Source organism: Equus asinus, chromosome 21, assembly GCF_041296235.1.
Source record: "Equus asinus isolate D_3611 breed Donkey chromosome 21, EquAss-T2T_v2, whole genome shotgun sequence".
Taxonomy (NCBI): Eukaryota; Metazoa; Chordata; class Mammalia; order Perissodactyla; family Equidae; genus Equus; species Equus asinus.
This window is the reverse complement of record NC_091810.1, coordinates 89,199,117-89,217,518: the sequence shown is the minus strand read 5'-3', so window position 1 is coordinate 89,217,518 and position 18,402 is coordinate 89,199,117. Positions and strand designations below refer to the sequence as shown.

General features: G+C 41.8%; 1 protein-coding gene and 1 long non-coding RNA gene across 2 annotated transcripts in view; one reads left to right on the top strand and one right to left on the bottom strand.

Moving 5' to 3' along the window:
* Positions 1–18,402, top strand: part of SLC9A9 (solute carrier family 9 member A9) — a 511,724-nt gene that overhangs the window by 23,860 nt on the left and 469,462 nt on the right. The gene's annotated exons all lie outside the window — the stretch shown is intronic.
* Positions 1–18,402, bottom strand: part of LOC123279262 (uncharacterized) — an 83,796-nt gene that overhangs the window by 23,379 nt on the left and 42,015 nt on the right. The gene's annotated exons all lie outside the window — the stretch shown is intronic.

Genomic DNA, 18,402 nt, shown 5'->3' with positions numbered 1-18,402 from the left:
ACAGTTAACACTGGGACACTTTTGGGGAGGATAAAGAAAAGTCAAGAAAGAAATCTCCTCTAAAACCGTTCTAGGCTCACTGAGAGAAGTAAGCGTCACAGAATCAGCACTTGGGGTTTGGAGAAACATTTGTAGGACACTATCAATTATTGCTCTGTGCTACAGAGAACAGGGAGTCGCGATTTATGCTTCTCTATCGTGACAAGTTTTGGCTCTCAGCACATGAGGTGGTCCCAGGGAATGTCAAGCTTGGCAGTGAATGGGCTGAGGCTGTTTGGACAGACTTAGCTACTTTCATCCTAAACCTTAGTTAAGAGATCTGTTATTAGTAAAGAAACTCAACATTTTTTATTTGTTTTAGCGATTTTCTTCCACCTTTGTTCACTTCCTTTGCAGAAAGTTGGCCTGAGAAATGATTTCTGAAACGTCTCAGGACTCTAAGTATTCCTTTTCTTTTTCTTTTTTTGCTGTGAAGTACTTCTTATTTTACTTTTTTCTAGTTTTGTTTAGATATAATTGACATACCATATTGTATTAATTTAAAGTGTACAACATAATGATTTGATATATGCATATATAGCAAAATGATTGCCACAATAAGTTTAGTTAACATCCATCACCTCACATAGTTACAGGTTTTTTTCCTGTGATGACAACTTTTAAGATCTACTCTCTTAGCAACTTTCAAATATACAATACAATATTATCGGCTATAGGCACCATGCTGTACATTACATCTGTAGGACTTATTTATCTAGAAGTTTGCACCTTTTGACCACCTCAACCATTTCCCCCATCCCTCATCTCTGGCAACCACCAGTCTGTTCTCTGTTTCCAAGAGTTCCATTTTTTCAGCGTCGGCATAGGTGAGATCATACAATATTTGTCTTTATCTTATTTCACTTAGCGTACTGTCTTCAAGGTCCATCCATGTTGTCACAAATGACATTTCCTTCTTTTTTATAGCTGAATAATATTCCATTGTGTGTGTGGGTGTGGGTGTGGGTGTATACACCACATTTCCTTTATTCATATCTTGGCCATATTTATTATTCATATCATAATGCTGTAATGAACATATGAGTGTAGATATCTCTTCAAGATCCTAACTTCAATTCCTTTGGGTATATACCCAGAAGTGGGATTGCTGGATCATATGGTTGTTCAATTTCTAATTTTTTGAGGAAGATCCATACTATTTTCTTTAGTGGCTGCACCAGTTTACATTCCCCCCAACAGTACAGAAGGGTTCTCTTTCTCCACATTCTGGCCAACACTTGTTATCTCTTGTCTTTTTGATAATAGCCATTCTAACAGGTGTGAGGTGATATCTTATTGTGGTTTTGATTTGTATTTCCCTGATGATTGGTTCCATTTGGTTTTAATTTAGTCATTAAATAACATAGATTTTCTTCGTTCATTTAGTCATTCAACAAATATCTATTTCCTGAGGACTCATCATATGCCAGATACTTGTTTAGGTGCTGCTGCAAGTACAGCAGTGAACAGATCAAAATCCTTGCTCTCCTGGAGCTTAGATTCTTGGGGAGAAAGAGACAAGGGATAGTCCAGCACAAGCATTTATAATCTAATGTCAAGCGGAGACATATGCTATGAAGAAAAGTTAGCAAAGTGATAGGATGGAGAGAAAGAGTATTTAGACATGTCCTGCAGGGAGGGCCTCACTGAGGAAGTGAAGCTGGAGCTGAGATCTGAATGAAGTTGCAAGTGAGCCGTGTAGAAATCTGGAAGAAGAGAATTTCAAAGCAGAGTGCAAAACTAAATGACATTAGATGGCTTTGCTTTCTGGAAGTCATTTTTTAACCTTGCCAGGTCTTTGTTATATTTTTCATCAATATTCAAAATCATTTTGTCTATATAAAAAGTCCTGGAAAAATTCTATTGTGGAGGTAGAAAAGGGTGGAGAAGAAGGGAGATGTCAACTTGGAATGGGGAATGAAAACGCAGAAAATGCAGAAATAACAGGAACATGGTGCGCCAAAGGCTGACAGGCTGTGCGTGGAGTCCTGGCCACTTTTGCAGACTTGCCTTCAGAATGGACAACCCAAAGAATAAGGAGATCTTCTACTATCCTTTGACTGTAACTTGGAGCACCCCAAACTGCAAGATTAAGATTCACCTCAGACGGTGTTCCCTCACCAGATATGTTTGAGTTAAGCACCTGCACCTGGAATGCGGCTTGGCTTTCCCAGACAGAGCTGTGGACACAGCACTCAGAAACTCTCCTGACCTTAGGATAGGAGACTTTTTTCTTCTTCCTCACAGCTCATCACTCAGGACTCGTGTTCTAAGGAAACGGACCACTGGAACATTTATTTGGGGCAGGAATTACATTCCAACCAGCTGTTAAAGAACTGCATTCCAAAGGCTTTTGGTGACAGTAGTCTCTTGGACTGCCATGTGATTTGAGCACAGATTGTACTGATGTCTCTCACACTCATTCTTGGTTGGGAAAGGAAAGGAGTTGTGTGAAAGTATATGAGTAGGTTGAACACTGGGGTTGATGTTCTTTCTAATATAACAAGATTTGGTAAGATGGGAGTGGCTATGGGAATAAAGAGAATGGCTTCTCAGATCCCTGGCTTCAAGACCTAGAAATACCACAGGCCACCGTAAGGAGACGCAACTGAGATGCCCACCCATCTCCCAGTCACCCCTTCCTCCTGACTATGGCCTGATCGTGGACCATCTTAGGTCACCAAGAACATGATGGTGGCTCTTGGGCCTTTGCAGCCTTGCCCATGTATAGAAACCCAGGGTTTCATCCATCTGTCCATCCATTTGCCTAGTTCAAGAGGGGACTTAAGGTGGTAGTACAGACATGTTTTCTAGAAACTGTGGGAGCCAGCATGGCGGAACATTCCACAGTGCTTCAGGATACGGAGTAGCTGCCACCCACTTAGGTATCAAAGGACAGGTTTGCACAGCTGTACTGGGGATGAGCGGGTGGCTGGGGGCTCTACAGCTATTCTCTCTATCTCCCTGTCCGACTCAGTCAAGGTCATCGGGAATTATGTTCCACGAGAGGCCAATCTTTAAGAAGTATGACTCATACCTGGTTATTTGATACTATTTTCTTTATTTATTAATAAGTCTATATTTATTGCGTGTTATCCCAGAACAAAGTATCCCTCCTAAGAGACCATTCCCAAAAAACCTCAAATATTATTCTTTTAAGCATCAGTATGTATGTGGTGGGAACTGGCATGTATGAGGCAGCTTAATATCATGGGTGGAGCCCACTCTGCAGTAAGGATAGCTGGGTTCAAACCCAGGTCTCCCTTTAACCAGCTGGGCGAGCTCCAGCGTGTGACCGAACCCTCGGAGCCTTAGTTTCGTCAAATGAGGCAATGTAAGTACCAACCTTAAGGGTATTATGAGAACTGAATGAAATAATTCATATAAGGGGCTAATATGCCAGGTGTGTAGTAAGTTCTCAGAAAATATTTATTATTATTATTAAGCACCAGCTGACTGCTAAATACTTTAAAACACTGATTTCCAAACTTTTGATTATGCACCCATCAGTGAAACACTTTTGAGTGTATACACCTAATACATGCCTATCTATTTACAAATGAGATGCAAGTACTACCGTATCAATATAGCATGTACATTATAAAGCAGTATCAAACTGGAATTTTTTAAAAGTTGACATAAAAATGAAATAAAGATGTTCTTTGCACACCCAAGTGGATCATCTTGTTCACTCCCTAGCGTGTGCACACCACAACTTAGAGACCAATAGAATAGTTCATATTTTATTAAAATTGTTTTATTTTGACTATTTGTTATAAATTTCTTTAAAAATTCTGCTCCTTTCTGAAATCTTAAATACTGTAATCCAAGTGTCAGCAGCACCGGTATGCACATGGGCTCTTGGCCTGAGATAAAGATGTTCTCAGGGCCCAATTAGCTTTGTGGGGACATCATTCCCACCCCAGTGACCCCACACTGCTCTACTCCAGTGTCGCTTCTTCCGTCTCATAACTCCGCCTGTTGATCTCACACTGTATCTTGGCTGAGTTGTAAGTTAATATTTGTATCTATGATGTTTGGATGAATGTCTGTCTCCTCACTCGAGGAGGATCCAGCAGGGTAGGGACCAGGTCTGTCTGTGGTTACACTGTATCCCAGCTTGTGGCAGGGTGGCTGGCACATGGTGGATACTGTGTGGATCCCGGTAAGTGAGAGGATGGTGTAATGAAGTATCATTCTCCTCTTGTCAGTTGCTACTTCTCACTGCTGTGCTGCCCTGTCTGCACTGGGGACCATTTTATGCCTAAATATCCATCATAGATTTCCCTCAGAGTGAAGTGCCAGCGCTCTGTGATGGTTGTTTGCTACTTAGAAGGTTGAATTGCTATAAGTCTCTTCTCCAAATAGTCAAGTAGGGATGGAAGGAGAGAAAGAAACAGAGGCTGGGCACAGGAGAGGCAAACAAATGGGGCGAGGGGAGGGAGGAAGAGAGATTTCCCACCAGACTTTCCGTCTGAGTGCATAAAACTGAAAATGGATCTTTCAATTCTTTTCCCCTTTGCTTTGTTGCTTCAAGACATTAAACTGCGGCAATGTGCACATTTATTGTTGCTGGCCTCCAGCGAGCAGTTATGTAATGTTCCGTCCGACTGCGTTTCCCTGTTCTTCTCTCAGGTCTTTAAGTAGCTCCTCATTAGTAGCTTCTACAGCCTGAAGGTAGGGTCCGTATCTGCTGGCACAGGAGAGGCGGGACCATAAGGTGTCTGGGCATTTAACTGGCTAGTCTCCTGTGGCCATCTAAGCCTGTCTTGAGTTGGGGTCTCCCAGCTGCTCCTCTTGATCCGTTTCTGATTGTAATGCTAACTGGACGCTGTCCGATTTAGGGAGTTCTACCGCAGTTGGGGGTGTGTGGAGCAAGATGTGCTGCAAATGCAGGTGCTCTTCACCTTTCTTTCTGACTGTTGCCTATTGCGTTCCCAGAGAAGTAGACTCTGAGGTGAAGTTTAGAGAAGAGGATGGTTAGGTGCCCTTGAGACCAACGCTTTATGAATGGAAGCCTGCATGGGGCGAGGGAGAAGTTAACCTGAGATGCAGGCCCGGTGATTACGGCTACCCCCCCGGAAGCCCTGGAGTTAGAATGCCTCTTCAGATTTATCCCCAGTTGGACCGAGATGGCTTGGCCCCTAAAATACCAGATCATTCTGTCCTTAGATGTGGGCTACTCTGGAAAGGGGGTGACCGTGGGTGAGGTGGCTCTTTGCAGTCTTGGCAATCCCTGAAGGGACTGACAGCATTCCTAGCAGCAGGGGCAACAAGGCCTGCATTGAAGGGAATCCCAGCATCCGACACACTGACGCTTTTGGGGAGGAAAAATGTTTCCTTTTACTATCTAGGTTCTTGGCTAGGGCCCCTGTAACCAAAGACAGATTAATACGAGAAAAGCAAACAGAAGTTTATTAGCACATTAATTTCATATATGCATGGGAGAAATCTAGGCAATGAGTAACCCAGAGATGGATTAGAATTAGGCTTAAATGTCATCTCAGCTAAAAAGAAGAAAGAAGGTTGTGAGGGAGGCAAGTTTTAGGACGGTAATCAGCAAAAGTATGGTAAACAAAGGTAAGGTGGTTATGCAGATTTAGTCTGTGCCTTCTCCGTTGGTAAGTTACTAATGATTTAGAGGCATCCCTCTCTTCTTGGTGCTGAGAGAGAGAGACAGCCTTACAAATGGAGACTTCCTTATGTAAATTTCTCTTATAAAAGAGTAACTTCTAGTCTGTTTTATAGGGCTTCTCCTGGGTCTGCTGTTTCTCAAAATAATCAGTTCAAAATAATCCTGATGCCAAAAAGGGATATTTGGAGGGGGGATATTCTGGTCTCCTATACGTTCCATAGGCTAGGAAATTGTGTATAGGTTATGGGCTCAAGAACAGCACCCGAATGATGACTTAACACATAGCTGGGGACAAATGACGCAGTGGAGTCCTACAGCAGGCTCGTCCTGGCTATGGAGAGCTGATTCTTTATGAAATATCCAAGAGTTTTGCAAGCCAGTTGTTGAAACATTGGCAGCTTGAATGGGCCATGTTAGGAGTACTTACACCACAGGAATTATCAAGTGCTGCAAATCAGGGCTTGTGGCCTTCTTTTCCTCTCTAGAGAGATGGTTTACCAGCACACCAGTGAATATATGCCTATATAATAGCATTTTTAGAAGATCTGGAAATATCCAAACACCTCATTTTTCACCTCACCAAAAAGTCCTTTCCCACGCGACGATTGTCTTAAAATTCCACTGGTAGAGCTTCATATCTTCAGATTAAATTCTGACTGCATGAGGTGATATAAGGACGTGCATAAGGTTTTGTCTTAGTCTGTTCAGGCAGCTACAACAAAAATGCCATAGTCTGAGTGACTTAAACAGCACACACTTATTTCTCACGGCTCTGGAGGCTGGGAAGACCAAGATCAAGGTGCTAGCATGTTTGGTGTCTGGTGAGAGCAAGCTTCTTGGTTCACAGATGGCTGTCTTCCTGCTGTGTCCTTCCATGGAGCAAAGAATGAAAGAGGTCTTCTTTTGAAGGGTGCTAATCCCATTCATGAGGGCTCCACCCTTCCGACCTAATCACCTCCCAAAGGCCTCACTTCCTAATACCATCACATTGGGGGTTGGATTTCAACGTGCAAATTTTGAGGAGACACAAATATTCAGTCCATTGCAGTTTTGCAGTTAAACCTAGGGCTGAATCCCATCTCTGCCCCTCCCGGCTTTGAGACCTTGGATTAGTTAACTTCTCATATTTTTCTTAATCCATAAAACAGGGTTAGTGATACCCACTTTAGAGGGTTGCTTTTCAAAATAAATGAGAAAAGGTTATGTTTAGTGTTAGATGTGCAGTAAATATTATGCTGCCTCCTTAACGTCTGCCCTTGATGGGCACAGGTTTCTCCCTTGGGACCCAGCTTGAGGTTGGCACAATGGAGGAAGTTTGGTGTTGTTTTTTAAATTTGCCATTTTTAAGGTGAACATATCATTTGGAAAACACATCATTTTAATTTTAAATCAAGCTGTTTGGCATCGACCTTCTGCTGATTTCAGCGCCTCATCCCACCCTGCCCCGCAAGCCCTCAAGCATTTCTGCCATGGCTGTGGTCCTTGCTGACTCAGCCCTTCCTGTCCAGCTTCCCCAGGCCAGTTGCTCCCTGGTGAGGTCTTGTGATGGGGAAGCTGCATGCACACTTCAAAGCTAAGGCCTGAAAAGATAATGCAAACTCAGACAACTTGTCAGGCAAAAAAGAGACTTTGTGGGACTGCGAAGTTCCTGCATATTCTGAGGGTTGCAAAGCTCAGTTTCTTTTGCCTATAGTATAAAGTTTGGCCAACATTAAGAGCAATTCCAGTTTGAAGGGAAAATCACTCTTGACGCACAGGTTTTCAGTTATGTTGGATGCCCTTCTTTTTGCAATTTTTACCTGGGTGCTGAGGAATGAATACTCTTGGTGAGATTGGGGGACCAGGCCCTTCTCACACCCGGCTGTTATTTTCTCTTCCCTTGCTGATACCAAGTCAATCTTGGAATGGAGTCCCACTGTCACGTCAATACCACAGCTAGTGGGGGGGAATGTAGGCAATCCACACAAAGAAGGGCAGGCCCACAAGGGACCATCGGCCAACCCAAGCTTTGTGTAGTCAGTTAAAGGCCAAGTCTGGGTGTCTAGGGTCAGGAGTAGGAAACCATATCATTTGTCCTTCAAACTGAGACTCTTGAGAGGGTTGGTGGGGGTGGGGCTGGTGCACGATGAAGGCCGGGACAAAGCATTGCCTGGAACTGTTCTGGTCAAACTAGGACCTACAATTACCTTATCAAGAGTCACGAAGGTAGCAGAGGTAAGTGCATGTGTCAAGAGTCTTATGCAGAAACATGGGAGATTCTCTGGCCATCGGCGACTAGCTGCTGGAGCACTGATCTGGCAAACGCAGGCGGCCTTTGTCTATTTGCAGCTAATGGGGACACATCCAGCAGTGAGGCGGGTGACCTGAACCCACAGGTGGATGGCAGATGGAATTTTGTAGTTAAGAAGGCAGCCCCTGGAGCTGTGTTACTTGGTTCAAATGCCACTTTCCAGCTGCGCCATGTTGGCTAAGATAATTAACTTCCCTATGCTTCAATTTCCCCATCTGTGAAATGGGATATTCCTAACTGCTTTGTATGGTCATTGTGACTTACAAATGAGAAAATACGTGTAAAGTGCTTAGAGTAGTGCCTGGCCTGTAGTAAGTGTTCAAAGTATATTAACCGTTAGTTTTGTGATCAACAAAGCAATGGACTCATAATCTGAAGCTAGAGTTTGAGTCCAAGTCTTGCTACTTACAAGCTATGTGACTTTGGACGAGTCACTTAACTCTCTGAGCCTTGGTTCCACCGCAGTAAGAGTGAGGTGTTCACAATGCTTACCTCAAAGGGCTGTTGTGAAGAAGAAAATGAGAGAAGATGTATGAAGGCACTTTTAAAACTATAGAAGCCATATGGAAATGATAGTTGTTATTATTATGATGATGATTAATTCACAGTTTACATCTGTCATTTTTGCATATATAATATTAAAAATAGTGTATTTCTAACTTTTGGAATTTTAATAACTTGAAAAGTAATCACAGTTTTGAGCATAATATTCTCATAATTTCTCAATGATCATTTATGATTATTAAATTTTTCTCTACATTGTGCTTCTTTTACCATTTCTCTGTAATTTAGTTCTGCTTCTATGAACTTCATTGCAAAATATATATATTTAGTGATCTGCCGTTTTTAACCATCAGCATTCATAATACCAAGTATTCTGGTTGAGGGGACTATCCTCAGCCTTCTAGTAATTTTTGAAAAGGATGAAAACTCAATAAATTGGGACGTAATAAATTGGTGTGGGTTAACCATTTACTGAGCATTTATTGCTCACCTGCTTGTTTCCGTATCAGGCCTGTTCGGATGTTTTATCACACTGAAAAACCATAACAGATCTGAGTCTTCAATTCTCAACTTTTTCTCATGTGTTATTTATCACTTTTCATTATTCCTTAATCTTTTTAAAAGTTTCCATTCTATTTCAGATGTTCATAATTCTTTGTCACTTTAGAAAGATATGTGATTTTTTATCAGTGGTTCTGTTACAGTTGTGGTATAACTGCCTAAAGGATAACCTTACAAGCTGTTCATTTGAGAAAGACAGGAAAGTTTTTTTTTTTTTAAGGAAGAATCCAAATAGTCCCACAATATTATGCAACCACTGTAAATTTTGCTAAATTTACATCCAGTCTTTTTACATATATTTTATTCTATGTGGTTTAAATTAGTCGGTCTCTGAAACTTTGTGATTTGCTTTATTTATTTATTGTCATAACCTACACCTTTCCTCAGGCTTTTAAAAATTCAGGGTAATGGATATAAATGTATTTGTCTTTTGAGTTATTTCTAAATTTTCACTCACGTGAATAATGCTTCATTGAACACCTACCTGTATAAAGCTTTTCCTATATTTTGAATTATTAAGTAGGCTAGCTATGGGATAATAGATATCAAATATTTATGAGACTAAATGTCTTATGGATCTTTGGAAAAACACTGGACAGTGACAGAAGAGCCAATCAGAATCAGTGGGAAAAGGATAAACTACCAAATACCTATGACAACACCTGGGACAATTGGCTGTCAACATGGGAGAAAAAAGAATTCGATTCCTACTTCACATCATATAACAAATAAGCTTGAGATGGATTAGAAACTTAACTGTAAACAGCCAGTCGTAGAACCGTAGGAGAAAATATATTTGTGACATCAGGACAGCGAAAGATTTTTTAAAAGAAGTTACCGAAAGCGGAAATCATAAGGTAATAATAGAATAAATTTTACTACATTAAAATAAAAACACTCTTGCATGAAAAAGACACCAAAACAAAGTTAAAAGACAAAGTTAAAAGTTTAAAGAGGTGACAGAATAGAAGAATATATTTGAAATGCAAATAACCAAAATAGAATAGTAACCAGATTGTGTGAAAAACTAATCACAAGAAAATGTCACACTGGGTAAAAGAAATGATCCAAAAATTCACTAGAGAGATGTCACAAAAGGCCAATAAACAAGGAAAATATGCTCATTTCAGTAGTAATGGGAAATGCAAAGTAAACAAAAGAGTGATAACAACTCAAACTTATCTGATTGTCAAAAATTAGAAATTTGTCAATACTAAGTCTTGGCTAGAATGTGGGGGAATATTCTTACACTCTCATATGGGAGTATAAATTGGTATAACCACTTTAAAGTAATTTGGCAATACCCACTCAAGTTGAAGATTCATATGCCTTATCAGCAGTTCCATTTCTAGGTATTTTCTACTTCTAGAGAAACTTTCATGTGTTTGCAAGACTTAAGTGCAAGAATCTCCACTGCATTATTTTTAGCGATAGCAAAAATAGGCAACAATCTGACTGCCTGAATTCTCTTGTTAGAGAAAGGAGGAAACTGTGATGATCTGGTCATCCAGTAGAATGCCAGACAGCAGTTTAAGCAAATGGACGAGATCCACATGTATTAGTATAGATAAATCTTAAAAAAAATGTTGAATGTAAAAAGTAGGATACAAAAGGATATTTATAGTTAAGTTTCTGTAAAATTTGAAAATACACTATATGTAATGTACTACTTATATGTATATAAAGTTTCTGTAAAATTTAAAAATATGCTAATTATATGTAATATACTATACAAAAATAATACAAATTATTGCTTATGGATACATGTAGCTGAAGTACAAGAATATAGTCATGGAAGGAACTTTCTAACTTCAGAGTATTGGTTACTTCTGGGGAGGGGTGGGGGGGAGGACTTCAACTCTGACACATCGTTTAAAACTTGTTTGAAGCAAAATGAAGAACATAAGTATAATAAAAGAGAAACAGCTCTAGTTTAGGGTTCTAAGCTCTGTGTGGCCCGGTGACCTTCCACATGTCCTTTGAACTTTCTGGGAACAATATTAGGCTAGGGCTTCAAACATTTTTTAGCAGAGGAACCCCTCACTCAAAGAAAATCTGACACTGCTTCCCAGTGTGTGCAACAGGTGAATTCACAACTGCTCAGGCAGGTGCCGGAGGGGAGGGCCAGGCGGGCACAGGGGCTGCTGTGGCCACTTCCCATCACAGCCACCCCTCCCTGGAGCTGGGGATGGGCAGAGAGCAGTTTGCAGACCCCTAGGTGGGTGCCCTCCCAGGCAGCTTCTCCCCGGGGCAGCCTGTGTGTCCATGGCACTGAGTGTCTCTTGAACATGAGCCCACGCGAGGGAAAGCCTGTTTCTCTAGGGAGTGCCCGCCAGGAACGGCGGCTCGGGACGAAACAGCTGGAGGAATCAAAGAGTGCTTTCTCCTGTGGGCGACATCCCGAGTGAGGCTGTTCCACAGATTTAAATGTCCAGGGTAGGATTTCTCCCATTTTTAAAAACATTGATTTATTAGCTTTTTGCTGCTCGTATCACTTCCTTACCTCCCTAAACTTAAGCCCTCACCTTTCTATGTCCTGCTCTGCTCTCCTCATCTTTCCCTCGTGGCCTTTGTACCTTTGTCTCCCATCTCCCTCCTTCCTCTATCTCGTCTAAGAGCCATGCATCAGCTTCCCTAAAGAGCCTGCCATTCCATCCCCCAAATGAGGGACCTGGAACCCACTGCTTCCACATTCGCCTCACTCACTTTTCCCTTACCTCCCTGTACCCACTTCTTGGTTGAAATCAGTTGAAAAGGATCAACAACCACTTCCTAATTAGGAAATGCAAAGGACTCCTCCTGGGCCCTGAAACCCCTTTTCGAGGTCGTCAACACCTGGCCGGGGTAGGGAGAGTCAGCTGCTCCCCGCCGGTCCCTCAGTCCACCAGGCGTGACAGCAGTTTCATTTGGGGTTTTTCATTCTTGCCTCTCTCTTTACTTACTGAATTTCAGATAAATAATTAATAATTGGGAAAAAGTGTGTTACAAGTGTGATACTAAGAAATTATTCTGGAAAACTGTTGTTTATCTGAAGTTCCACTTTCACTGGGCGACCTGTACTTTTATTGGCTGAGGCTGGCGGCCCTGCCTCCTTCTTACGCTGCTCTTCTCCCCAGCCTCTGTGCCTTGAGCCACCGCCTCCTCCTCCTCTCTCTGATTGTCCCTTCATTGTCCCTCCACCGGGACTGCCACTTCTTCCCAGTCCCAGGCTTCTGCCCTGGTCCTCTTCTCTTTTCTATGGCGCTCATTCCTCGGGGATCCCGTCTACACTCGTCAATTCGTTTCCTCTATGCTGATGATCTGGGTCATTTCTCCTTGGCCCTGACCTTTCCGCCATTCACGTATTTCCGAGTGACTCACAGACCCCTGAGACTCAGGGAACCGAGGCCTCAGTTGGCCCTCAGCTTTTGTGACCCTCTTACTTGCGCCAGGCCACCTCCTCCCCAGTCACGTTCTCTCAGTCATTCGCTCAGGTGCAAAAACAGATTCTTTTGGGGGTTTTCATTTTTGCCTCTCTATTTCACCTGCAAGCCCTGCCATTCCTCCCTGCCACACGCCTGGCTTATTCTAAGTAAATACTTGTTGAATGAATGGATGTCTCCTGGGTTTGTTCCTTTCTCTCCATTCTGTCACAGCCACCTCCATTCACATTGTTATTACCTTGTGCTCATTTTGGTAACTACAGCTTGACAATGGTTTTCCTTCCTCCAGGCCAATCTTGAGGCCCCAACAAACTAATCTATCCAAGACTTCTTCTTTTTTAACGACAAAAAAAATGACTTTAATTTAATTTTTGAGTAAGTGATACATTCACATGGCTCAACATTCAAAAAGTACCAAAGGGTATGTTGGAATTTTGAAGGGGTCATTCAATATCATCACTTTTGCCTACCTGATTTTGTAACTGGTTGAGATATGGATACAGAAGTGAGAAAGATGAACAGCAAAAGTTAGGTAAAATAATGAGGCTTGGTCCGTAAGCTGGCTTTCTTGTCTTTCACTCCAGAATTAGAAAGACTTACCCACTCAGCCACAGACCCAGCTAGACATCCTAGACCTTTCTGGTGGATTCTGCTCTTAGAAAGCTGAGGGCTGGGAGAAGCCAGGGCCATCCACTTCCAGCAAGCATGCTGCTTCCAACATGGAAAGGGGGCTGCTGAGTTGCACACACTCAATTCCTTCTCTCCAACTCACCGATCAGACTAGTCACTCTCTCTTTCCTGGGGTGGGGTGAGTGACAGGTGGGACCAGGGCGAGGAGTGTTCAACCCTGCACAGCACTCCCCAGCTGGTGTGTCCATCGGTTACAGGTGCACCACCAGATATAAATTCCTTCATCCTCATCTCTGGCTGAGGACGGTTGGAGCCCCAGTCTCTCCTCTCAGCCCTGAGCAGTCTCTTCAGGGCTCTAATTTCCCCATGGTCTACTCCGTTGACCCAATATAATCATTTTCTGTGTGTGTCATGGTGGGGAAAATGCTGGGATGCAGTGCGCTAAGCAGTGATCATTTCTGTATCCCTAGATGTGAAGCCAGGGCAAAGAAAGTCACCCCTTCACTAAGTACACACAGAAAATCTTTCTTCCAGCCCCTACCCTGCTTCCAGCCATCAAATTCTCCTCCTTAGTCTCCTCAGAGGCAACCAATAGTGTATATACACAGGTAAATATTATACGCTCCCCCTTTTTTTTTCACACAAATCGTGGAATAGAACAAATGCTTTAACCTCTAATCCCAATGACTTAACACAATGATGCTTTATTTCTTGCTCATGTCCCAATCCAGTGTGGCCTTTGAGCTAGTGAGGGGAGCACTGCCGTCTTCTCTAGGAGCCATTAATCATCCCAACTTCCTTTGATGTAGTGGTTCTACCAATCCCTAGGGATTTGTGACCTCTGCCAGATACTCTACATGAGCTCACAAAGGCAGAAAGAGAGAGAGCATGGAAGATCTAGGGGATTTTTAGGGACCAGGCTTGCAAATTATTTATATTGCTTCTACACACATTCAATTGGCCGGACCTCTGTCATATGGCCCCACATGACACAAGGAAATGTAGTCTAGGTCTCTTGCCAGGACAAAAAGGAAATGGGGCATGGTGGGCCCATAGCAATTTTTGTTACACACGCTAGACGTGCTATTCAACACCTTTCTCTTTTGACTTGGCAGCAAAGTTTAGAGAGCAACCACATCAGTTCATAGTTTCTTCAGCCTTTCTAATAGTTGCCTAGTCTTCAATTTTATGGACTATACCGTAATTTATTTAGCCAGTCCATGGTACAATTATCCTCGGTGCTTTCTTTGTTCCCATTCTTTTATCTGCAATGAATGCTCTTGTTCTAATGTCATTCCACACGTGTAAGCATATCTGCAGGATAAATTCTCAGATTCGGTGTTGCTGAATTAAATGGTATGGACATTTAACATTTTGATACCTATTGCTAATCTACCCTCCTAAAGGTTATGCAAATATATACTCCCAATAGCCATTTTATTGTTTAATCCTGCTTGTGTAAAATATCCCTACTTGTCTTCATGTTTGAATGAAGACAGTTTAAACCCATCTCCAGTGAGTCAGAGTGAGGTTCAGAGTGTGGGTGGTACCCGCATGCCAGGCCTGGACCTCTTTCTCCATCCCTCAAGAGCCCTATGTTGTCTGTTTCTGTTTCCCAAGTGTGTCCCGTGCCTCCTATCCTCAATCCATAGTCTAATGAGTATGTGGTATATTTTCATCAAACATTCAGAATCTATTCTTCTTTCTCCCACCCTAGTGCTTCTTACACCAAAGCATACCTTAGGGCAGAGGAAAGGACATGCCCATCCTTAAGCTGTCTCTAGGCGCATCCCAAAGCTGCCTGCCCCAAACCAGCAAAGTTTCCTTGTATACAGATTTTGAATTTCACTTTTAAATATATGTGAATTTATTTTAATATTTAAAATATTGCAAATTAATTGCTATCAAGTGTAACTAAAACTCCAGGAAGCTGGCAGTTTCCTCTGTGGCTTCGTCAACCCTGGCCCACTGCCCGCAGAGCAGACAAAGGAGAGTAGTTCTCTATGTTGGCGCCCCACAGAAAGGCTCCTACCCATCCTTCAAAACCCAACTCATAGACTGCTTCAACATTGAGCCTCCCTGCAGCGTGAGAAAGCCCAGAGCAGCATCTCTGTCCTAGAGGACTCTGAACTACGACTCAGCCCCATCTCCGTCCTGAAATGGCACAGCATCTTTCCTTTCTTTGACTATGACCTTCATGGATTCAGTCTATCCATCAAACATCTGCAAGTGCTGTGCAGCAGAGAAGAAGCTTGTTCTGTTTTTAACGAACAAAGCATTGAAGATGATTGAACACATTGTTTTGTTAGCCACTCTTACTTTTCCAAAGGAATTGAGAATGGCCCAAATCATGAAAGTCTACTTCTGAGTGCCAACTTCTCTTAAACACTCCTAAATCTTGCTTGAAGAGGTTCTGTTAGCCTGGTATTCCCTTGGAAAGCACACATTTAGTTTGCCCGTGCATGTACACCCAATGCCCGGTGATGTCCCTGTCACATTGATTGACACTGGGCATGCCATTCATTCCTTCCCGTCTCTGGAAAATGGAGCTAACTGCATTTGCCAGCTACCGCTCAGGAATGTTGTCAGAGTTGATGGAACAATGTTTTTAAAAGGCCTCTTTGGGAGTAATATGCCACATAAATCACAGTTCCCCATTAAGGTGGTTATTTTAGTGCTTATTTATTTAGTAGTTGAGTAGAACACTGGTATTTCTTCCCAGGTAAGTCATTTTGAGTTGCTGGATGCATTAATACTCAGGCCCAAACAGAATTTTATAGCTATAACCTTCTAATGAACTTGGGAATTAAACTTGGTACCTTTCCTTTCTACTCTTGGAAGTTTTCAGGTTGATTATTTCTGTGAATCTGTGTCTGGGCCATTCACAGCCAAATACCATTGCATATATGAGATAATAGGTAAAATTACGGCATCTCTGTGAACATATTGATACTTTTCTGTCTCCCATATTATCTAATATTTTAAGAATTGAATCCAATATTTAAAAATCTCACTACTTTCATGAAACATTAATAATTCTTCCATCTCAGAGTCTCGGGTCTGTTTCTGCAAATTCTAGCCATACCTTGTATAGTATGATAGACCATCTAAAAACTGGATGGTATGAATTTTTAAATTCTAGTAACTGTCTATAAATGTACTGCCCAATACATTTGGGCTCATACTAGCCACAGGTGTGAAATAAAAAGCTTAATCCCTCAATTGCACTAGGCTACAAACTCAGTTGCCCAATAGCTCATGTAGCTAGTGGCTAGCATATTGGGCAGTACTGTTATAGAACATTTCCATCTTCATAGAACGTTCTATTGGACAGTCCTGGTCTATAAGGTTTGTATCCTACAAGACTAACGTCTTTAGCTGAAATATTTTTAGCTTTCTGCTTTTTCCATTCTCCCTTGTCTTAGATCTCTGACCATCATACTATAATGAAAAATTTTAATTGTTTGGGCCTTAAAAACGATTTCACCTCCAAGGCCATGATTTGAACACAAAGTCTGAGGAAAATGACACGTGGAATCGCCATCTGGAGGTTGGTGCAGTGGCAGATCCAGCCATTTCTGAGAAATTGTCTGAGTTTGGAGTTACTCCCAGAACTCTGATTTAGCAGTTCCTAAGCTTATAGCAAGTCTGAAAGGAACACAAATCTGTTTTGTATATACAAATAAATCCTTGTATGCTGCATGCCATTCTCAGCCTGCCAGTTTCATCTGGCTGCTCCAGAAAATATAATTCAATGGCACATTAGTTAACCTGCATGCAGGGAATGGGGCATTCTGATTATTGAAATGTTCTGGTTGAGTGATTAACCTGTTTTTTGCAGAAAAACTGCCGAGGCAAGGAATTTTCTGTCCAAGATGTTGTGCCACTGTGATGCTCTCTTCCAGATGACCACACCTGCCTACTTCATTCCCACAGCACTCAGGATATATCTCTTTGCTAAAAACTTTCAAATATGCAACTGATAGACTCACAAAGAGGCCTCATAAAAATAGATCAATAATGGTGTTCCAGATAGTCTTAGAAAAAAGAGTAAACTTAAAAGGAAAAGTAAGATCTTTGCCCAATTTTTACAGACTTGTAACCTTCAAGAGTTCCTGACAACACGGCAGTTTCTTCAAATAGTATAACTTGAAAATATTTATTCACATATTTTCCTTTCTTTAGTAATAAATAGTTAAAAGTGCTTGCTACATGTTAGGCAAAGCTGCGAGGACTTTGCAAATATTAATTCATTTAATTTCTGTCACCACTTTAGAATTAGGGATCACATCATTATCGTCATTTTAAAGATGAAGGAACTGAGGCACAGAGCACTAGGGATGGGCCATCTCTGGTCTACCTGAATGCTCACTGGTACAGGAGGTTTGTAACATCAATGGGTGACTAACTAGGGGCTGGCTCAGTTCAGTGGCTCCTACTTCCCCCACCTCCCCCTTCCCAAATGTGAGATGGGTAGAATTGAGGGGCCACTATGGGGAAGGGAGAAGAAGGCCTCTGGCAAAGCTCAATTAGGTCCAAAGTGGAAAACGAGTCAGGAGAGGCTTTTCTTGATTTTTATTTAAATCATCCTTACCTGTGATGTGTACATACGATTCATTCCATTTTGACTCTCAAAAGTAATCAATTTTTCTTTCAATTCAGCAAATATACATTGAGCAATGGGCTGGCACTGGGAGAGATGAGAGCAACACAGAATTGACTAAGGCATCATTATGATCCTTGATAAATTCCCAGTATAATGAGGGGAACAGTCAAACGCAAACCAATCATCACAGCAAGTATGTTATTAGACACATTTGCAACAAGGGAGGGTCCAAAGTGCTGAAAGAGCCAAGAAGAGAAGGATCGGTTCTGACGGACAGCAAAGTGGACCAAAGAGAGGAGGGGCTGTGAGATTCAGCTTCAGAGATGAGTGAGCAGTCAGGCATCAAAGGGGGAGGAAGTTAGAAATTATAATTGTGAAATTCCTACATCTGAAAAGACTTTGATGAGTCCTATAAAGGTAAGAAGGCCTTGGTGGCGAAATAATGAATGGCATATGTGTGTGGGTGTGTAAGTGAGAGAGAGAGAGAGAGAAGTAGGGAAAGAAGAGGATGCGTCCAAGGAAGGCTTTAAAGATTAAGTGAGCTTTTGTTTTCAGACTACCCAGCAAATAGCAGATATTGGATTCAAGAATTTCTACATCTCATCTCCTTGTACTTCAAGTAATATATGTATTTTTTGGCCAAGTTTATTTTACCATTTAAGTAAAAGCCTATAAACAAATACTAGAAAAATCCATTTTCACCTTCAAATGTGTT